We start from the raw sequence: 23,936 nt of genomic DNA on the forward strand, positions 1-23,936 counted from the left end.
TGTGCAGTGATACATCTGGCTTTGTACTCCTTTGCAAGGACTCACACCTCCTTTTTCAGTAGGTTAAACATGCTTCTTTGTAGGGATCTTAAGTACAAAGCAGTCAGCTATTTGCCAATTACAGTATTAACACAAGAAAGACTAAGGGCTGCTGTTGTGTGGTGGGATTTTTTTTTTTTTTTAATGTGCTGCCATTTGTTCTTCGTCTTGTTCTCCTGTGCTGCTGAGATTACACACATGCCTATTTGTGAGCCACACCCACCTATTGGAGACTCTGAAGTCCACCAGCCTGCCGCTGGTAGAGATCTCAACAAAGCTGCCGTCTGAGAGGCACATTCTGCATGGTTTATGATTGGGATTTTGAAGGTAGCATACACCTGTTTCTGCTTTCAGGATGGAAAATGAATTGCCAATTACTGTAGACATGTTCAGACATGACACTTCATATGGCAGAAGCTTGCTCAGCCTGCTTTATGCTGGGCCCCCAACTATGAACCATCAGTTCTGAAAAAGGGGTGTGTTGGTGAGCAGCAGAAGAGAGAAGGGCCTCCATCCTTGATCCATTAACTATTTTTTGTGCTTGTGCAGCTGTGGGAAGGAGGTCAGTGCCTCTCACCTTTGTTTCCCCAGCAGAGCTCTTGAACAAGATGAAGCGATCAAAGCCCAGTGCCAGCACATCCTCAGTCTCATTACTTTGCAAGCTGCACGCCCAGATGCTTCTGTTTTCCGCATCAGGCTTCACTGATACACATTCATAACACCTCCATCACAGCTCATTGGGCACTGCTCGTAATTAACCGGTTCTTTTCTTTTCATGATCGTGTTTTCTCTAATACAAAAGACGCTACTATAAAGAAGAAAATAACATTGCTGGATGTACACTGCTTCTTTCAGATATCCTGGGTAGTTGACAGGCAGCAAGAATCAAATGTGTTGTCACTCCATAAATAATGCGTGGTTTTGGTTTGGTTAGGTGAGCGTTGGTTTGGGCGTATTTTTGAAGTCTTTGAGTTTGAGATACTGGATTTTGCCAGCAGAAATTTCACTGATGCCCCTGTCCTGGAGTTCCTTTCAGTGTGGGGATTCGGACACACTGTCCTCATTTGTTTGGATTCTCCCCCCAGCTCAGAACGCAGTGACATCTATTTATTTTGAAAGATTATTAGTAAGATAATTTTTGCTTTAGGGAATTTAAATCATCATTAAAATCAACAAAACTACCCATTGAGGTCTTTGATGCTCCATGCTCTGTGGGCACTGGAAATACAGAAATAGAAGTTTGAGTTCCTGCCCTCAGAGGTCTTATGCTTGTTGAGATCATTAGCTCTGTTATCGAGGTGCCAAAACCTCATACAGAAACTATAACTGCAACATTTGTTCAAAAAAAATTGTTGAGTATCTCCTATCGCATACATTCCAGGTGGTTTTTATAAATGGGAAATAGATGAAATGGGCATGATCCCTGACTTCAGAACACTTGGGGGAGACAGATTAATACAAAAGTGACTAAAGTGTGGTAAATGCTAATATAATGGTATAAACAAAATGCTGTAAGAATAAGGGAAGCTGGATTACAGGCAGAGGTGACTGGCGTAGGCTGGGTCTTTTCACTTTGAGATTTTCATAAGGTAAGAAGAGGGAAAGTAGCTTTCCATCAAGAGGGAATCTGATGCTGGAAGTGGTTGGGATGAATGTGGAGGGAGATGTGATGGAGTAGGAGGCCATAAAAGAAGATTAGAGTCAGACTTTACATGCCATGTAGTGAAAGGAAGAGTTATTAACTCTGGGGGGTGAAGGTGTGAGGATTCAGCAAAAAAGTTCTACCTACTTGAAAATATTTTTCTGCCCCCCATCTCTGGTGTCCATGATTCTCACCATGGAATTATGCCTTTTGAGTTGGTCGTTGTTTTTAAACATTTTCTATCAAATATACAAGTGTAATGTTCGGTGCATATGTATGTGTTTATTATAATCACAGCTTATTATACCCTTCTAGTTACTATTATTTTAACATTATTAATATCTATTCAAAAATAAGCATATGTTAACTCATTAATTATCTCTTAGCGAAGTTCATGGCTTTGAGAGATTGGGATATAGGAAAGAGCAGTTGTGATTGAAAAGATAGGGAAGAGAGAATTCAAGAAAGGTTTGGTTCATGGGATGCTGTTTGGGGAAATCCTAGAGCATTTTAGCAGAGAAAGAACATTTCAGATAAAGGAACACCAAAAGCCAGTAGGCTGGTTCCTCATTTTATCACTGTCCCTGCAGACCATGTTGTGGGATCATCTTTTAACTGAAACGGTATAATGGTGAACTTATAAAAGTATTCCGAGCCATGATCTCTTTGAATAGCATCCTAACAATTCATATGATACCAAATTCTGCATGTTGTTACAAAGAATGTGTTAAAAACAAATTTTATATGGTTTATTCAGATACGGTCTATCTGGGTGTATGACTTTTGGTTTATGTCTGTGATTGCATGTACCCAAGATATATAAAATTAGCTCCTATATTGCTAGTCCACCTAATAAGATCCTAGTATTATCATTAAATGAATATTTTAAGAATTTTTTCCTTCCCATTGTATTTTGTGATCAACCTTTGCCTTTTGATATCCTTCCTAGAGACTTAGTGTAGTGAAAAGAATATGAAATTAATAAATGCTATTGGATTTTTAAAAATTATCAAGGTAATACTTTTTTTTTTTTTTGTAGCAAGGCAAATGCAATTTTTCCCTCTCTTTTCTTCCAGGTTAACCCTTAAAAGCAAATCATGTGAAATTGCAGTTTGATAGTCATCCTTCCACATTTATCTCTATCCATAGAAACGTTAATAAAAAATAGATTTTGTTTTAGTTGAAAAAAACATATTGTGCCATATATATTTTCCTTAACTTCCATTTATGATGGATATATCCTCCTTAATCAACACCTGTAATTCCAACTCATTCTTTTAAAGCTGCGTATTATTCCATGGCATTGATCCATCAGAATTCATGGAGCCCATCCCCTGTTGACAGGCAGTCAGGCTGTGTTCCAAATTATTTGGTTTTTTTGACAAGTAAAAACAGAAAACAACTGTTTGCTGCAGTGAAACAAATTTGTACATAAATCTTTAGGAAGTGGTACTTTTGTTCCCATAACATGGGTGGAGTTAGAATCATGACCAGTCCTTCTAACTAATTTGCATTGTGCTGTTCTTTCTGATATACAAAATGTATATGCTATAATAACTCAGTGAGTTGTTTAAGAGGTGATGAACAATATAGGTAAAATTCTGGGCATATAGTAGGCACTCAGCGCTATACAGGATCAATTTCTGTATGGATCTAGTGGGATTAGAATTGGCAGAGCTTGGTTACTTAACTTTAGGTGTTTTATTACAGTGTGAATCTAAATCTGACCTCCCAAGTGTCCCTCTCTCTTCTTTAAGAAAAGGAAAACCCATTTTGTGAAAATTTTCAGCTTTTTTGACTTGTGTAATTTAAATTTTGGCACAATCTTTAGAGTTTTTGCTGCTGGTTTGTAATTCCCTAGAGGTGAATTGAAAAGATTAGTGGTAAACTTTTTCCATTAACTCTGGGAAAAACTACAGAGCAAAAAAATTGTCCTTTGGCAGAAATGTCAATCCATACCTCTTCTGGAGCATTTGGAAACTGAAGCACTGAGAAGCTGATTTAATAGGAGAATTGAAAACCAAAATGTATACACATCTTCACCTTTCCTAACTGACGACAAGACAAATGAAAAATATACTTTCAGAACTTGATGATGGAAAGAAAATAGGATCATTGCTCCAGAGAGTGCATTAAGGCTAGATCTGTAAAAGATCTAAGTGCTAGGCTTTTGGCCACGTTCTTCAGAAAGCTGATCTGTTCTTATTAATATTTGTACCTTGCACCAATAAATTCCCCTTTTGTATGATATAGTCTCTAGGAAGTAGTTTTAAGAAAAAGAGAATGTTTAATAATGCTACAGATTTTGTTATAGCAACTACCAAGAACATATGCTCATTTTCTCTTGTTTGTGGTTCTTGGTCTCCCTGGGTGTCTCTCCCCCCCATCCCTCCGCTAGGTCTTCTCTTAATTGTTCCTTCCATTCAATAATGTCAGTATAGCTGTGATGAAATAGTAAATTTCCTTGTAAGCAGAAATTTTACTGGGTATAATCTTTATAAATATCCTTCACATAATAGAGTTGTTCTGTCAAGTTCTCTCTTCCTTCCCCACCTCCATTGTATTTCTACATCTGTGAAAGGTGATAATCACAGAGATGCTGTATAGGAATTAAATGAAGACCATTCTTGTTTTTGGCACACCCAAGCTGTTAGTATTTAGCTAATTAGTATAGTCATCAATAGTTCAAGTTTCTGTTGAGTGAATTTTGTGTGTTTTTAAATTGATACCCATCATATAATTCAATATATGTTTCCCTTGGTGATAATCCCTGGACATATAAATTTGCAATTGAGAATATACCATGCCTCTAAAAACATGTGTTTAAGGACATATGTTTTGTGTCAAATCATTAACCAGCAGTTAACAACACTACTCAAAATAATAATTATATTTTAACATGCCAGGATGTACATAATTTAGTTAGAAATGCCTATGGGAGGCTGTGCTTGGTTAAATGTTGCTATTGCCTATAGTATAGTTTTCATCTAATAACTTGTCTTTCCTTTAGGATATTTATATTAATTTGAGATTGCGGGCAATTACAGGGTGGTAGTCTATAATGAATGAACAGAATTCTCCCTAAAGTTTCTTCTGAAGTCACTTGCTTGGCATTTGGACCATAATTTTTCCTAGAAATGAGAAGGACTTAATTTGTGGTTAAGTGTCTAGGTTAGTCCTCAAAAGCCTATTTAATCCCTGTATATTTGCAGTTAAGAATGAAAAGACTGGAGGTTGGGGGATGTGGGAAAAGAAAGAAGCAAAAAGGAAAAAAGGAAATAATGCATTTGCTTATGCTCATGTGTTTAAACTACATTCTGGATTTTATTTATTTATTTATTTTTAAAGATTTTATTTATTTATCTGAGAGAGAGAATGGGAGACAGAGCATGAGAGGGGGAGGATCAGAGGGAGAAGCAGACTCCCTGCTGAGCAGGGAGTCCGATGCGGGACTCGATCCCGGGACTCCAGGATCATGACCTGAGCCGAAGGCAGTTGCTTAACCAACTGAGCCACCCAGGCGCCCTACGTTCTGGATTTTAAAAGCTAATCTAATCATGGGTATAACTTTGTTTCTGTGAAAAAAATGTAGATCCGTGTAGAGAGCGAACTGGGAATACAGAAACCTTGGAAAGAATTGCTCTCTCTCCCCCCTGTCCCTTGGTAGCATTCAAACTTTTTTCCAGGGTTGGGGGATGTTGAGCAGTGAGTGGGATTCAATTTTAAAATGAAATCTCGGGTGCAGTCATAACACTTACAAATGATAATACTATTTTTAAAAATGTAGTTTTAAGCTTATTTACAATCTTTTCTAATTATCAAGAAAACAAAGACACTTATTTTCATGAACACAACATTTGAAAGTAATTGCTAAGAGTGGTGGCTGCAGGCTTATATCGGCCTCAGCACCCAAATTTTTATTAGGTTGCATAGCATTGAAATAATCCTGATTTGCAGTAATAAGTAGTGGCAACTGATAACAGGTTTTTTTTTTTTTAGCAGCTTGCCTTGCAATCTCAACATACTCATTCATCAGTCTGATCCTTATGATCAAAGGTGAGATAAGTTTGTGCTTTAAAGCTGAATAATTGACCGTATCTAATAAACCATTATATAGAAGTTGGGACAAACACCCAAAACTTACAACATTAAAGCACAATATAAACATAGCCTTTGGCATGACCTCAACCTCATCTTTTCATCTTCCATGGACCTTGGAGTTCCTCATTAAAGAGAGAACGTGCCTTTGTGCTCCTGCAGGTTTGTTCACACCTCCCCCTAACACAGCACACCTTCGCTGTCTCCTGCTGGTAAACTCCATTGTCAAGACCTGTCTTACAGGTTAGTGTCTCTGAAGTCTTCCTTGACACTGCCTTTCCCCCTCTACCTCCCAGAAAAGAGCACAATTAATTGCTCCCCCTGTGTTTGGGTAACTCAGCCCCTTGTTACAGTCCAGTTTGCATCGTAGTTGCCTGGGCCCCTGTCTCCCTTCTAAAACAGGAACCCCTTAGCGCATGAGCTGTGTGTCTTAGCCACCTTTATAGCAGTAGCGCTCTTGACAGGTGTTCAGTTAATGTCAGCGTTGTTATTTACTAAATTGATTTAAGCGCTTACAAAACTTCCTGCTTTTCAGCTTCTACCCTTCTACTTGAGAAGGGACCTTGAATTTACATTAAAGGAAACCCTTGTGTAAAAAGCTGAGTAAGAATTACAGACTCTCGGGAGTTTAGAGGGTCCATTATCAAGGTTGTACAGTCGAGTTACAGTGTGCGAATCTCATTCCCAGTTGAAATGAAACCTTCTTGAGGGCAGGAATCGTGTTTTATTCCACTTACAGATCTCCCCCAGCACCTAGCACAGGTACTGCACTTAGTAAATACATGCTGAAATAAGTTCCTTCAGTAAATTAGGGGGCTGCGGCTATGTGACATCTCTCTGTCTAGCTTAATGGTTTGCTTTCTCTAGTTGTTGGTGTTCTTTAGTACAGGCTGTTAATTCAGGGCTGATTTTTGTTGGACACTAGCTAATTGCCAGAGTACATCTCCAATACGTGCCGGAGAAAAGGCAAGCATTCCTCTTGACAGTATCAATAGGGTAGTTAAGATTATAGCAAGATTCAACATACAGTGGAGTATTATTTATTAGTTTAAAGTTTGTCATTAATTGGAAATTCTTCCGTTCAGATTTCTGTACAGTGTGAATTTTTGTTAAAGAAGATATTCGAAAAACTTCCTGACATTTGCTATTTTTGAGGACTATTTTTCACCTCTGTGAATGAAGATAGATTTATATATTTTCCATTACTAAAGTGTGTCTCATTAACATTTTCTAGTTGAACTTGGAAACATGACATCTTCAAGTCAGGTAGCTCTCTACCAAGAAAGCCAATTACATACTTCGTAAGAAGTTATCTTATGAAAGCCAACTTGCTTTCCCCATGAGGTCTCTTATTGTCTGCTATATACAAATCTTTATTATACTTGATTATAGGCATTTTCTGATCAAGGCACTGGTGGAACCAAGACATAGAGGAGAAAACTATATGCTTTAAGAGAAGGCTAAGAGGGCCGTTTCTTTTTCTGGCTCAATTAGAACTGTACCAATGGTCAAGTCCCATTGATCCTAGTGGGTTGCTACTTTGAAGGCATTACCAGCAGCTCCACTGTAACGTGGAGCAGTCTTGCCACGTTTACTAAGATAGATAACAGCTAAGGTTCAGTGTTAACTTTTATTGTCAGGCAGGCTGTATAAGAAACTGGCATCAAAACAGTATGATACTAGCATAAAAACAGACAAATAGACCAATGGAACAGAATCAGTAGCCCAGAAATAAAACACATCGTATACGGTCAACTAATATTTGATAAGAGAGCCCAGAATACCCAGTGAAGAAAAGACAGTCTCTTTAATAAATGGTGCTGGGATAATAGAATATTCACATGTAAAAGAATGAAACTAGACCCATATCTTATGCCACTCAGAAAAATTAACTCGAATTGATTAAAGACTTAAATGTATGAAAATCCTAGAAGAAAACATAGGACCAAATCTCTTTGACAGAGGTTTTGATAATAACTTTTTTTTTAGATATACCTAAAGAACAAGCAACAAAATAAAAAACAAGTGGACCTCTATCAAACTAAAAAGCTTCTGCACAGCAAAAGAAACCACCAACAAAGTGAGAAGACAATCCATGGAATGGGAAAAAAATATTTGCAAACCATATATCTTCTAATAAGGGATTAATATCCAAAATATATAAAGAACTCATACACTCAATAGCAAAAAAGCAAATAACCCAATTAAAAAATTGGCAAAGGACCTGATTATACATTTCTTCAAAGAAGCTAGACAAGGCTCAACATCATCAGGGACATGCCAGTTGAAACCACATTGAAATATCACCTCAGGCCTGTTAGAATGGCCATCACCAAAAAGACAGGAGATTACAAATGCTGGTGAGGATGTGGAGGAAAGGGAACCCTTGTGCACTCTGGGGTGATTGTAAAATGGTGCAGTCACTACAGTATGGAGGTTCCTTGAAAAATTAAAAATAGAACAACCATATGATCCAGCAATTCCACTTCTGGGAATATTTCAAAGGAAACAACATGGAAACAGCCTAAGTGTCCACTGATGGATGAATGTATAAAGAAGTTGTGATATGTGTGTATGTGTATATAAATATATATAATTCAGCCATAAAAAGAGGAAGTCCTACCATTTGTGGCAACATGGATGGACCCTGACAGCATTATGCTAAGGGAGATAAGTCAGAGAAAGACAAACATTGAATGATCTCACGTATATGTGGAATCCAAGAAAACCCTGCAAATTTATAGAAAAAAGAGATGAGACCTGCGGTTAGCAGGGGTAAGGGAAACCAGAGGAAGGTGGACAAAGGTACAGATTTCCAAGTTACCAGATAAATAAATACAATATGATGACTAGAGCTGACACTGCTGTATGATACACAGTTAAAGTTGTTAAGAGGGTAGAGCCTAAGAGTCCTCATCACAAGGAGAAAATATTTGCCCCTTCTTTCCTTCTTTCCTCTTGTTGTATCTGTATGAGAAGGTGGGTGTTTGCCCAAGCTCTCGTGGTCATCATTTCACAACATATGGGAATCAAACCGTCATGCCATATGCCTTAAACTTACATGGTGATGTGTGTCAATTATTTCTCCATAAAACTGGGGAGATAAAAGAAATTGGTGTGGCTTTTGCTTTGATTTATGAAAAGGTTGCTACATGAAGAAGATATCACATAAAACAGCACTGTGGTAGCAGTGTTATTAGATGCAGTTGTAAGTATAGCAAGTAATGACTAACTAATTAGGCTCATTATCTTCTTCCTACATTCTGTTCTTTGGATGGGGTGGGCCCTTTTAGCAATACAGTATCTTCCTTGCTTTCTCTTGGATTAGCATGTTTCTCCAAAGGTTTCCTCTTAACAGGAGCATGCAGTGTGATGCTGGTCGTCTAAGAGGGGATCATTAAGTAGTCGACTTGATGGTTCAGTTATCCCACAGTGACAGCATTGAGTAATTACCTATGGGTTTTGCCTCAGGGCGCACGTGCGTGCATACTCTCCCACACAAACACCACAGAGGGAAGGACTCTGAAATTCTGGCTCCTGAATATCAGCAACAGCTCCAAGTAGTAGCAGGTGGCTCTTCTGGAAAATGGCACCTATAGCTTCTTGCTCAATAGGACTTTGTCCCCAAGGAGAATAGTCATTACTCTGCCTCGGTTTTTTAGTTTCAATGCACTTTGGTATGGTGGAGTGTCTTTTATGCTGTAAAAACTTTCCTTCCCTTTGAAATCTTTGTTTGGTCTTTCTAGTTCCAGTTGCGTCTTAATATGCAAGAAAGGCAGCTGTGTTTTCTTTTAAGCAAATATAATTGTGGGGGAAGGCGTCTCTGTTTATCCCATGGACAAATACATTATGGGTAATGCCAAAAAAAAAAAAAAAAGCTTGGGACCCCAGAAAAAATATGTAAATCTTTTCAATTCTCTCTAAAGCAGATAAGTGCTGCCCTTTATATGGCCGTCTCCTGCACTAGCATTTTCTTTAGAGCCAGCAGCTGTGGGGGACTAGGGACAAACACATGCACAGGAGAAATGACCACGTTTCCTTCAGTTCCCACGTATAGACAGAGATGCACTGTGTCTCTTCTGGCCTCTGTCCATATTTCAGGCAGCCACGTTCCTAGTTATTGGAACCTACTGCCTCCATTTTGATAAATTATTTTTGAGGCCTTTGTGTGCCATTTATCGAATGAACTTCTGGCAAGGTTTTGCCATTTGCTGATCTTCTTTTGACTTGTTTATCCAGAGAGATCCTTTGTGCAAGTGTGGGAGACGATCCTGTCTTAAGCTATGGAATGAGAGAACAGAGGCAGAAGCATATATGAGTTATCCTTGGGAGCAGAACACGGGCCTGGCCCAGGGAGGTTGCATCTAATAGCTTCTTGTTGCCTGGAAGGCTTCCGTCCCTGGAATGGCCCAGAGTGATCAGGCAGGCCCCTGTCATAAAGCCCCAAGCACAGCAGCGGCTGGGGAGAATCACATTTGGCCCACAGCGGCTGGCAGGAAGACCATGCCCAGGAAGTCCTGCTCTCCGAGGTGGAGGGAGCCAAACTGGGAAGGTTGGATGCGAGATGGTGTAATTAACAGCTTCCTGGAGAGAGGGAGCAATAATATTGGAAGCCAAATGGACGAGTATGTTAATGTATGGGGAAGGTACTCCTAAAATGCTCATGCAGGTGATCTAGTGACTGTCATGAAACTTTATTTTAAACGCATACTTTAAAAAGTTTAAATGCTGAATCTGAACCTCCTATCAGCTTTAAAAACAACCACAGTCAAGATCCAGCTTGAACATTAATAGGGCCCTACTCTTTTTCTCCAGGAAGGAAAGAAATAGACTAAGCTCAGATGATTTTTCTTGGTTTTGCTCACATTTTAGAGGGATGTGGAATGAGTCAGGAAGGGGTATTACCTGGTCTCTTGCTTACTTTCAGAAGCCTGGGCTTTTGTACGGCAAAGGGCTCACTGGAAGAAAGCTAGGCCTCTTGTGAATTTCGACATCACAGACTACTCAGCCTTCACTGCAGGACCTAGGAGAGTGCAGAACCAAGAGGGTCAGACCCCGTGCTAAAGCTAGAACACCGGGGCAAACTTTAGAGCAAAGGAACACAAATAAATTTGGTTTCAGGCACAAACTCCAGCTGATTATAGTGACCTCCCCGCAGTATGTTGTTGAGAAGGGTTCTGAGGCTATGACGAGGCTCCGCCTGGACTGTCATGATTGATGAGTGACGTCCAGCATTGGCATGAGCAGTGAGAGAGTTGGCATGTTTCCTTGATATTTGCTACCCGGCTTTAGAAGCATATATAAGAATCTGTTTACTCCCTGACTGACAGTGCCTAAACTAGAAATAGGAAGGAGGAGAATGGGGAGGGAGCAAGAAAGGCTGCAATTCTAATATCTTTTCTCAAAAAAACCTTTTTTCCCCTCTGTTCTCTTTTCACCTTTCCTCCTACCAGCAGGTTTAGTGAAATGAAATACCACAAACCAAGACTCTATTTTGTTACCTCTTGTCCTGATGTGGCTCGTCGTAGGAGAGCCCATTTCTTTTGCCTCAGGTCAGCTACCTGAGCACCACTGAAACTGTTCCTGGCATTTGCAGGGACCTAAGAAATAAGCAGGAAAGAAACAACTGTTGGTAAAATGTCCTTCATGTGCAGTCATATCTAACATTTTCTTTGTAGTGAAGAGGAGAATATATTAACATTCCACTTTGATTAGCATTTGTAATACATGCAAAGATATTAACCTTCAGTACATTTCTGAAATAGTGTCTCCTGGGCCGAAGCCATAGTTTTCAAGTAGGGAAATAAGACTTGAATCAAATGACCTCTTTCCTAAATACTGAGAGTAGTAAGGCTCCATCTGTTAAGTGATTCTTCCTTCAGTCTAAATATTGGCATTATAGCTAATATCAGAGATCGCAAAGTGGTAAAAATTTATGGTATTTGGTAGAAGTTAATATTATACTTGATTTATCATTGTGTTGAAAAGTTTTCAGGGGCTCCTGGGTGGCCAGTCGGTTAAGCGTCTGACTCTTGATCTCAGCTCAGGTCTTGATCTTAGGGTCATGAGTTCAAGCCCTGCATTGGGCGTGGAGCCTACTTAGAAAACAAAACCAAAAAAAAGTTTTCACAAAACCTCAGCGCTTTATTTCACTGTGTGATTGTGGTAAATTATCTAATTAATTTATTCCCTTTGGATAACCACACCAGCTATTCAGACCTGAAACTGAAGTTATAATCCTGAGCAGTACTTAAGACCTTCCTCTTTCAAGATTCTTCAGTCCTAATTCCAGCTGAAGTTGCCGGCCACAATCAGGCAGTTTTTGACAGCTTACATTGATCAGATTAGGCAGAAAAGTCTAAAATTTCTCCCTCATGACATGCTGTATAGCCACAGCCATTATATACTTCTTACCATGATATGAAATTATATATATAGAGAGAGAGATGGCAAAACTCTAAATTTTATAAGCTTTTTATATCATAAGTTAGTCATGTGCAACTAATTTCTGAGCAGAAATCAATCCACAGATATCTGTTGTGCTTTTCTGTTGTGTGTGTGTGTGTGTGTGTGTGTGTGTGTGTGTAGGGATCCCTGGGTCTCTCGTCTGTCCTTCACAAAGGCTGCTCATTCAGGTGCAGGGAAGACCACTTCTAATTTCTGATCTGGGTTTTCTTTGCATCCCATATTAGAGAGAAGAGAACCGTCCCGGCCGTCCTTTTCCCCATCCCCAGCTTGTGGACTGCGCTCCAACACTGTTAGGGTCACTGCCTGTCGATTTCAGACCATTTGGAAATGAAATCATAGTACTCTCCTATTTCTCCCTGCTCCTCATTGTCCTTTGGTGGTTCAAGTTTTTGAGGGTGGGGTGGGGGACCAGATCTCACAGCATGAATAAACTGAAAAATGTTACCCAACATTTTTAATTAACACTGGCACTTCTAGGCTTCCTGCTGAGGACTGCCGACTTGACTTTACAAAATGACATTTATGACACTAAAGATACGGAAACTCACTGAAAGAGGCTGAAAACCAGTTCCTGGCCTATTTGAATACTGGTTTAATGGTAATGGAACTTCAGCTGTGTGTTGTCGATTATTCTTGAAATGCCCAACTTGTTTTAGACAGGCTTTTGCTACTATGAAAGCTAATTAAAGCAGTTTGCCACCAATTCCACTGAGTTCCCCTCCCTGCCTAGTCACAGGTAGCAGCCCTGCCACCAGCAGTGGGCAACTCTGTGCCAAGAGTAATTACTTCAAATACAATTCTGTTTATTCAAAGGGAGGACTGGTGCTCCCCGTGAGAACTTTGTTGAGAAAAGAAAAGATACATAGGTTTATGTTAATTGTATACCCCATGCTGGAAGTTTGATTTTAACATGAGTGCAGCTTTTTAGTCCCTTTATCAAAATACATGCAGGAGCCTTATTTTGCCACCACCTGAACACTTTGTGGGCACCTTCACGTTGTATGAACAGTCAGCAGCTCTCACATGGATTAGATTCTAGAACTTGATTTTTAAGTTGGTTGTTTGAAAGTGGAGCTTCGTTTAGCTTTGGACATAAGGTGATAACTAATAAGTTCCCAGAATAACGTACTGAAGTTTATTAGACAATACAATATTAATAATAATATTCGTATTCATTAAAAGCTTACTCTGTGCCAGGCATTGCATTGAGAGCTTAAACGTCACCTTACTAATCTTTACAACAATCTGAAAGAGTGGGAACAACGTGCTGATTGTTCCTAGATGATGTGTACAAAAAATCAGTGGATTTGGCCACTTTGGTGTGAATAAAAGCGCATGGATGGAAAGTAGGGCAGGCGAGGTGGTTGTTGGAAGCATAGTATTTCCCAGAGCTGTGCTTTCACCGATATGATAGTCATTGTTTAGATTTAAATTGTTTAGATAAAAATTTATTAAAATTAAGTAAAATTTAAAATGCATTCCCTTTGCCTTGGTCACCTATCAGGTGCTCAGTAGCACCATGTGGCTGTCACCACAGTGTTGGACTGCATAGGTATAGGACATTCCCATCATCACAGAAAGTCCTGTTGGAGAGACTATTGGAATGCTAGTGACAATGATGTAGTCAAGAAAGAGATTGAAGACGGAGGAAGAAATCCCACTAGAAAGTAGGGTAGGGGAAGGTAAGAATGGAATCCATGTGTAGGAATTGCCTTTCTTTTTACAAAAGAAGGGACTCTGGGATGGGTTAGCCTGGTGATGGGTATTAAAGAGGGCACGTACTGAGTGGAGCACTGGGTGTTATATGCAAACAGTGAATCATGGAATACTACATCAAAAACTAATGATGTATGGTGATTAACATAACATAATTAAAAAAAAAAAAAAAGAAGGGACTCTTCCTCCAAAGTAACACTAGAAAAGGTGCAGATCCAGTGTTTATAGTGGGAAGATAAAGGAGTTCTCTCTTGGTTTCTGTTTTTCTCAGCATAACATAGACAAATGGCCAAGCGTGAAAGAGGAAGGAAAGGGGTGAGATTTGGGGGGGGGGAGGGGAAGGTTGAAGATGGGATAAAATGATCATTGTAAATGGGGTGAAAGTAAATTTATCACAGAAGTATAAAAGTATGGCAGGCAGAATTTAGTGTCTGCTTATGAATTTATAATGATTCAAGTTTCCCTGGTTTATGTGATTTTTCCCCAGAAACACTCAACTGGAGAGCTGTATTAAGGGACATTCATAAGGCAGACGTTCATAGATTGGGGCTGTGTGTAATGGCTTAGATTAATACTGCTGAATTGGAACCCTTAGGGAGATGTAAAACTAATGGAGCTCAGCATGGTGAATCCAATCCAGGACATGAATTGAGAAATGCATTGTTTAGTCCTGCAGTAATACATCATTATCCCTTTATATAGGAATCATTGAGATTCCACCTCTGAAATACTCATGTATGAGGCTCATCATAATCATTTGGAGAATTTGTATAGCAGGCTGTTGTTTTCTGTACTTCATGGTTGGTCTTGTTAATTTCGGTCTCAGCAGCAGCCTAGAATGTTAAGCCAATTTGCTAAATCTTGCCTGGCCTCTGAAAAATGCTTAAATCCATTTATGTAACACAAGGGGTTGAGGTTATATGATGTGTTAGAATTTAATGCCTTCTTATGGCATCAGTACTGAATACTTTGGTTAATCAGAACCAAAAAAAGAAACATGTTAGAATTTTTAAATTAAGGAGTAATTGTGTTGTTGATGTTTCATAGGCGTGCGTGTAGTTCAATGTGATTATACATCCCATATAAACTTTCCACTTTCATTAGCTATAAAATGCTTGAAGGTGTAGCCCTCATTTATGGGGTATTAAATAGGGAAATATTAGTTACTTGAATTCATAATGTACTCTTCTTCTAAAACTTGGTCAATCATGTGATTAGTTGTGCTTAATGCTAGAGATGAAATGGATTATCAGCAACTTACCTTCTAAGTTCTTTCTTTTCCCTACCAGTTACATTAAACATCCATTTCCCAAATACAAAGAGACTTTTTTTTCCCCCTCATTTCTGGGACTTCCAGGGAATTAAGAGGTTAATATTTATAATACTGAGTTTCAGAGATGCAAGGCACTGTGTACAAAGTCATGTTTGAGCATTTCTTTTAAGCCTCTATGCTCCAACCCTTTGAAGTGGATTTAGTTCCTGTGGAAACTTATCACTGTGGTGTAGGTAGTGCCTTACCCACAGTGAAAAATAAAATAAATTCAGAGTATGATTGTATAATTTTATAACATGGCTTGGGAAGTGGACATTAGGAATATGTGTAGTTGTGCTCTTTAGCTGTTTAGATTGTGTTTGAAAACAACCTTGCATACATCACCATCTGTCCTTCACATTGAAGCCAGAATAGGTATAAATAGTGGTTTAGTAGAAGTTTTAGTGGGTTCTTTTTCTCCCAACACCACAAATAGTAGCTTGTTGAGGAGGCAAAGGATATGAGAAATATTTCAAAAGTAAAATTAGTTACTGGAGGTGAAGAGGGAGAAGTAAGAATACTGATTGCCTCCTACGAAAGGTTGGCATTTTACAGGGTATGCAGTTGGTAGAATTGACGTTGATGAGCTTGAAGAGGAGGCAGCGGAGGGCAGAGAGACTATTCTGAGGGTAATAGTAATAGTAGTCTGTGCATAAACTGTTAGCTTAGCCTAGGGCGCTGTTAAGGCGAACCGAGCAATGGTTGAAAGTGAAAAGACTTTTCAGAGGAAGAACTAACAATCTCAGTGACTTCTGGAATATAAAGTATTAAGAGCACAAAAGAACAAAAATGTAATGCCTACTGATAAGCTAACGGTATTGCTATTGGTGAAAAATGGAAGGAAAATCTTGTTTGGGTAAGGAACTGGAAATCAAATAAATTGGACGTATCCAGTTATTGCTTAGTCTAAAGGTCTTTGAGTTAGAAGGAATATAAGAGGGCCACCAGATCTAGTCCCTAGCTTCAGGTAGGGAAGATTACCATCTGTGTATTTTATAAAGAACTGATGCCCAAAGAAGCCAAAGGTCACACAGCTACTAACTGATGGAGAGCAACTAGAAAACCCATTCTATCACACAGAAAGCAATGGGAAACCCCGCAAAGAGGGAAGGATAACTCCATCTGGAACCCCAGAAGAACAACAGGGGCAAAGACCTGAGCTTTGGGGATCACGCACAACTAAGAGAGGGAGGGAGGTGGGGAAAGCGCAGTGAAAACCATAGGGAAGGGACCAACCTCCCTGACGGACAAGGATTTCATGGATGGAGCCAGCTTCCAGGCTTTCCACTCGTGTTACATTTTACTCCCAATGGCTTACCCCATAACTTAAAATAATCGGGTGGTTTCTCTGTCCTTCTTTCTCACAAGGTTGCTGAGATATTAAACCAGAAGGGCTGTGCTGAAGGCTGACATGTGTGAAGGCATTGTGAATTATTTCCCAGTTCACATTTTTGTTTCTGTGTAGAGTTGGCATGTGGGATTTCTTACCTGGTGTCTCGGTGCTGTTAAGTGCTACGGATTCACAGAAACAGGTTTTGGTGCTTAGGCAGCCTGAGGGAAAGCAACCTTTCTTTTAGCAGTTTTTCAGGGCATACAGTATCTGTAGATAATATGGCATTGTAATCTTTAAAATGAATTATTTCTTGATAAGCAACATATGCCTGTGATAGAAGATTTGAATGTCACATGCAAAAGTAGACCACCTCCTTAAGTCCATGACTTCCTATCCAAGTCCTCTTCTTTGAAGCAACTCCCGTTACCAGTTGTGTGTCTTTTTCAGATACATCCTGTGCATATATTAGCATATGCATGTTACGTGATTTTAAATCGAACTTGAGTACATGATGAGCTTACAGAGAATAAGTAACTGTTGTTGACTAACACCCATAAACTCCTCTTTTTCAAATGTACTTTATGCCAGGCTTTCTCCATCTTCTGTTAACCATTAGTCAACCATTACTTTCACTGCATGTCTATTTTGGAGAGCAAGAAGGGGCTCAAAATGAACGTACGAGACACAGTGTGAGCGTGAGGACAAGACCTATTGGTAAATGCGCACATCGATCCCTGCCTCCAATGCATTTACTTTATATATAAAAGAAGAGCTGTAGTGGGAAATCCAGCGTGGGGGGAGGGGGTACAGGAGAGTCTCCGGCCGTTCCCTCGTTGGCATCAAGCATCGTTTGGTCTTCCCAGACACCACTGCATGCCTGGCCAGTCGGCGCACTCCGGGTTTGCAGGGCTGTCTCTGCTCTACCGCCACCAGCACCTAGGGACACCTTTAGGAGGAGGATCCCTCTTCTGTACTCACAAGAGTTCCGTTTCTGTCATGTGCCTCCACTAGCCATTGAGGTTTCTCAGACAGACAGACTTCTCCTCCTGCACCTCGCCAACCTCATTTTTTGTATTCTTGACAGCGGACTTCTTGCTTTAACCAGGAAATCTGTGTTTCTCTGTGATTGCACCACGTCTGCAAGGACCGGGCCCTCCATTCTGCCCTTCTTTAAAGGACTATTGAAAACTCTCCTTTTTTCACACAGCCTTCCCTATTTCCTGACTTCTGAGCACACCTTCACTCATGACTGCGCTTGATGGGAATTCCTTTTCTCCTAGAACGTGTCTGTTGGAAGTGTTTGGCTTTCTGATCTTACGTAAATTTCCACAGGAATCATTGGAAGAAAAAGTTTATTAGTGACATCACTGCCTTTACTTCCTTTACTTTTCCGTCCCCTCCCTTAACTGCCTAAGCCTTTCCCGTTCTTTAAGACCCTACTGAAATTTTCATCTCATCTACGACCTCCACATCTTCAGCCAGATGTAATCTTCCCCTTTCATATTTTTCCCTTTTTCCCATCCAGTTGTACCCCGTTAAAGTAGCTCCCTCCATTTCTCTTACTGCTCGTTCCTGAAATTGTTTCTCCAAATGGCGAGGGATCAAATGCCATGGCTTTTATCAGCCGCCTTGTTGACAGTCTCCTCTGTCGTGAGGCTCAGCCCTCCCCAGCTCCCCTGCCTGGGACAGTGTGTTGCATGGGTTCTTCCCTGTACTCTCAGCTCTGGGGCCGCCCACTCCCTTCCCTGCTTCTCTCCCCCTCCCCGGAGGCTGCAGTTCTGTCCCAGTGCCCCCTGTGTCTTGCTCGGGGATTTCTCTGTGCTTGCAGCCCTGCCCCGTGCTCAGGTCCAGCTCCACCCCTGTCCACCTGGGGTTCCTGGCATCCTTAAGCACTTTCATTCTGTAAATCCTCGGACCTAAGCCATGTGTGTGTCGTTCAGTCTTTCCTCTTCTTAACTCCGTGTCCGTCTGCTAACACGTCCTTCCATTCCTGCTTTCCAAGGCTGCCCTTCTGGCCTGTTTCTGTACCTGGGGAGTGCCCTGCTGGCCTCCCAGCCTAGGCAGGTCCCTCTGCCGTCTATCTGGTCTATTCAGAACAGATCCATCTTTTCACAGTGGCACCTTTATAACTTCACCCCCTCATTTGGAAAGGCTGGTGGCTTGCCATCAGCTGCAGAGTAGACTCTAAGCTGCTGTCTGTTACAGGCAGTCTCTCCCAGTCCCAGCCCCTTCCTTTCCAGCATCGCCTCTCACCTCTGCAAGCACTGCCTCCAGCCTGAGTCCCCTGAAGGAGCCTGGCTCCACTGAGCCTGGACTGGGGCTCACACACCCCCCAGCAAATGACCTCTTGCAGTCCCACCCTTCATTCAAGAGTCTTCTATTATCCCATCTCCTTTTCCGTGGACTTCCACACTACCCCCATCCGGGAAAGACCACTCCCTCCTCAGAACAGTATAGCACCTTTCCTTGGCACCCTCATTGCCTTGGGCTTGACTTCTGCGAGCGTGTGTCTTTAACGAGTGTGTGTTTTTCTCCTTCCTTTTGTTTCTACACACCCTTTAGCACCCCCTTCACAGTGTGTACACGGTGGCCAGCACGGTGATGCCCATGTGGCTTTTCCCTGCCTGGCTGCCCTGTGTTCCTGGAGCTCCGCCGGTGTGGCCTGGTGACCCCATTCAGGGATTTCCCGCGTCCAGTGGCAATGCTTACGCACTCTGCCCTTCAAGTCCTCCCCACGGCAGGGAGAACCAACAACGGGCTTAGCTCCAGCTCCTTCCCACCTGCAACTCCCCCCTCCCCTCCTCGTTCCTGGCACTCTGACACTTAGAGGGCAAATCAGTAGGGGTGATTTTTTCTTTCCTTCACTTGTCACTAAAATAAATACATTCGCAATTCTTACAGTTAAGAGAGCCAGCCACATGCCTTCCTGGGTGTATCTGGGAGTTGGCTCTTGCTTTCCCAGTGCAGTGGAGGAAGGAGTCTCCCTTCAAGTGATGCAGCACACTGTGTCACTACAGACTTAACATTTGTTCTTCACCTAGTTGTGTTAGGGTGTGCCACAGTCCGCACTGAGCTCTGTGACAGTTTTGAAATTTTAAAAATGAAGCTATTCTTGACTTCTCTTAGTAGGAAAAGCACTCTTTCACATGTGATCACAGCAGGGAAGAGGTGGGGGTAGTGGGATGTATTTTTATGCTCGGGTGACTCAAATGGGATTTCACCAAACATCTCACCCCGCCCCGCCCCCAAGCATCCCCTCAGCTGAAGAGCATAAGAAATCCATCCGAAAGGGTAATTCTTTTTTAAAAATTTTAAGTGCCTAAAAATAGGAGCTTAACATGAATGTGTACGCTCAACCATATTTCTGTGCAGACTGCTGGTACCATACTACTCAACTAGAAGATTCTGTGACTCTATGCTATTATAGTAGTTAGATCTCGTTGATGAAAATGATATAATAAGGCCTAAGAAATATATATTTCTCCAAAATATGGAAGGATTATCTCTGGGAGGTTGTATTCAGTGTTTCATTACATTTGCTTGGAGAGTCTTGGATTCATTGCGCGTATGCTCCGTCAGAAAAAACCTGCTAAATTGCCAGGACTGGTGCCTGCCTTTTGGTTGTACTGGGGACAGCCACACTGGCTATAGCCAGTTCTTCCTCTTCTGAACTTGAGGACTTTCTGTGGGAAGAATGGGCGATGAAGAGAAGTATAATATCCCCCTTCTAGAAATTGCAATGAAAGTTGTCTTGGAAAACAAAGGCCACAGTTTGTTTCCATGGTCTAGAATGTACAGCCTCCCCTTTGCATTGTCCTTCCCCATGGGCTGGTTGGGATGCTCAGCTAGACCCTTTGCTTTTGCTCCGCTGAAACTCATCTGGCCCCAGAAATCTTCCTTCCTCCTCCATGATTTCCCTATAATTCTGGTATATTCTTTTGCTTCCCAGTATCTTTCTACCTTCCCCATCTTATCCCCGTTCCTCCTGTCTCCCTCCTACCTCCAAATTTGGGCATTGATCCAGGACCAAATTATCCAGTTTAATCTCCTTGGCCATATCAAGTAATAAAGCAGTAGAGTCATTACAAAAGTCATTCCCAAATAGGAAAAACAATGAAGGCTGAAGAGTCATTTTAGCACCAATGGAGAGTTACCACCAGAGCTCTCCTACTAAGACAGCAAATGGGAACTTTTCTCAACATTTGTTTATTGTTGGTAGGTCTAAAATTGTGCTCTGGCTTCTGATTATTTCCTTGTGGATTCCTACTTGACTCAGAATGTATAAGCTCTAACTCTATACAGCTAATTCCACCTCTCCAAACCAAGCCTGAGTCAGCAAGTGTCATGAACACAAATACCAAGCTTTTCTCTAGGGGGAAGTAGAGGAGTTCAGAAGGCTTGGAGTCACCAGGTTATGGGTGTATTTGTATCCCCAAGGTCAAAGGAGGTCTCTCCTCTCCATCTCTGAATCTGTCTCTCTAGTCTAGATACACTGGACAGATCTTCAGCAGGCTCTAAAGTTGCTTCGAGAAAATCATAAGGCCAGTTCTTGCTTCCTGTTCACTAGTGATAGATGTCCTCTTGTCTAAAACACTATATTCCATTTCTGTCCTATCCCAAACCAGATCTCCGGGTTTGTTTAGCACTATGTTTACAATTATATTACCTCTCAATCTCATTATAAGACATGTGCAATTTGTATCTCCCCACCCCCATTAGACTTTGAGCTATCTGAAGGCAAAGATCATATCTTATTCAGACCCTATCATAGTGAATGGCATTTAATGAATGCTTAATAATATCTGTTATTGGAATAACAGAATGGATGAAAGAATGAATGAACCAGCCAACCCTCATATTTTCCATTCTTAGACCAATTTTAGTGAACATTCCAAAGTAACAGGATAGGGGAAATAGAAATCACTCATAAAGTCTGGGGGACAAAATAAATTAACTTGTGTTGGCATAAGTTCAATGTATGATATATAGGTATACACATATTGTATGCGCAGGATTAACATTTTGTAAGTAGTTTAATTAAACAGTTACTTTACCAAATCAGGTGAGAGTAAATGCCATGCTTTTCTTTAGTTGTACTTATACTATTAATAATAATGCATTTCTTCACCTTGAAGCCTTATTGAGATATTTCAAATAAAAATAATTTGGTGTATTAAAATGGCTTGGTCTCGCTCACACAGTGATGTATCCCTTGGAGATTCACATTTAACATTTGGCCCTGGACATCTCTGCATTCCATGGCTTGTAGGTTTTTTAAGGGACAGAGAATGCTTCTGCAGATAGTACAGTTCTTATAAACAAGGGCCGCTTCTATGAACTGTGATTCTGTTTTGTTCCTACTGTGTGGATGGAGGAGGTGATGTTTCTAGTCAGGATTCTTGTGTAAACTGCTGTTGTCTCAGGCACTGCTAAAGCAAAGAGCTGCATTGTTAACCCACTAGTCCCTGTTTTTATTACAGCGTTATTACCTGGCATTTATTAAGCAATAACAGTATTCCAAGCATCGTTAAGAAAGAAAGGGAGAAAGGGAAGGATGGCTTATACTTCTCTAAATTAAGGCTCACTCAGTGCAATATGTTAGCTCAAGCATTTCGCCTAATGAGAAGATTGTGTGAGTTTGAGAAAGCAACATCTCATGAGTCCTGGGTTGTTCCAAAGAAAGTGTGATAGGAAGTTGATTTGGGGTCCTTTCAGGTTGAGTTAATGTTGGCCTCATTTATGTTCTGTGTCCCTAAACTCTGTATAATTATTGCCTCTTATTCCAGATACCTTTTATGTAAGTAAGAAATATTTTATCTCTCTTTTTGAGATGTATGCCTTGCTGAACATAGCCCAAATGTGTCAAGGGTACCATGATGTGGTAGAAAATTGAAATTAGCCAACTGATTGTTCTTCTCTGCCTCATACCTGATGCCTCACTTCACAAATCTTTTCAACCAAATAAATAACTATTTCTTGTCCAAGACATTATTACTTGGAGAAATTTTCTGGGAAAGTTTTTTTTTTACTAATATTAAGTGGCCATTAGTCTTTCTAGGTTACCAGATTTTAAGAAAATATTTATAAAACAAAAATGGTTTGGGCCCTTATTCTTCAGAGATACAGCAGAAGATGGCCCCATTTTTCTAAATCCAGATGCTTGTGGGGTGAGTCCATGTAGTAGAATCTCACTCAGGGTATGGTGAAGTTGGCAAGATGTCATGTGGTTCTCTGAAGAGTAGAGTAAGAGCAGTCTGCTCAGGAAGACAACGCAGACATCTGGGAGTCCCATAACGTCAGATGTAGTATTGTCCGCTGAGCCCCATGAGAAGGCAGAGTAGCCAGCCCCCACAAGCTTTCACCTGGTCACCTGTTAAGTTCCCACTCTCCTCCTATGTTTACCCTAATGTCCCCATCATTTCCAAGCACTCAATATTACTGAGTAAGGAAGAAAAATATATTGCAAAATTGGAAAGCTTTTCACTCACCTTATATTCTGGTGTGTTGGTGTTCATCTGCTTGGGGTGTGTGAGGCCTGTTGGTCTAAGAACAGTGAATCTGTTATATAAAGCACTGCATTATTCATTTTATCTCGGATGGGTGACCAGAGGTCCTGTCTGTGTATTTTTCCAGGTATTAGGCCTTCTACGTGAGATGTTAATACCTGTAGGACTGGCAATGTTTTCCTCTCCCTTCCTTGCAGATAGGTCACCTTCCTCCTGTGGATCCAGATTATTGAGTTGTGATACTGACCTCTTTCTCCAAAATCAACCATAGATTAAAATTAAATATTAAAATATTTTCAGATAAATCTTGCTGTTTCAAGCCTTGGGTGTAGAGGATAGAATTCTATAAACTCTGTTGTATCTTTAGCCAAAGCTGAGTTTTTCTTTAACAACACCCAGTTGAATCTGCTGGTTGAATGGAATGGCACTCATTGTGGGTAACGATCCACTCTCCAGCCTGATTGGTTCGTTGAACTGAGTGCTGGACCGGGTGTCCTCAAGGTCAGCGGTCCCTCCTCTGATAACGGGCGAGGCCTCTTGGCATTTTTTGTGTTGAGATGATAGACAACATCATAGCTCACATTCATCATTTTAGAAAATAAATGTTAAAAAAAAGTCCTCTGCGGGGCGCCTGGGTGGCTCAGTTGGTTAAGCGACTGCCTTCGGCTCAGGTCATGATCCTGGAGTCCCGGGATCGAGTCCCGCATCGGGCTCCCTGCTCGGCAGGGAGTCTGCTTCTCCCTCTGACCCTCCTCCCTCTCATGCTCTCTGTATCTCATTCTCTCTGTCTCAAATAAATAAATAAAATCTTTAAAAAAAAAA

General features: G+C 40.8%; 1 protein-coding gene and 1 long non-coding RNA gene across 6 annotated transcripts in view; both read left to right on the forward strand.

Moving 5' to 3' along the window:
• CHCHD3 (coiled-coil-helix-coiled-coil-helix domain containing 3) overlaps positions 1 to 23,936 on the forward strand; it is a 261,763-nt gene that overhangs the window by 221,901 nt on the left and 15,926 nt on the right. The window lies entirely within an intron of this gene.
• LOC145716476 (uncharacterized) lies at positions 2,721 to 12,678 on the forward strand. The gene is made up of 2 exons (XR_014139134.1): positions 2,721 to 6,022; positions 7,769 to 12,678. It is a non-coding gene; the product is annotated as an uncharacterized LOC145716476 (long non-coding RNA).

Source organism: Leptonychotes weddellii, chromosome 12 (genome assembly GCF_054177405.1).
Source record: "Leptonychotes weddellii isolate Sample4059 chromosome 12, ASM5417740v2, whole genome shotgun sequence".
Classification (NCBI taxonomy): Eukaryota; Metazoa; Chordata; class Mammalia; order Carnivora; family Phocidae; genus Leptonychotes; species Leptonychotes weddellii.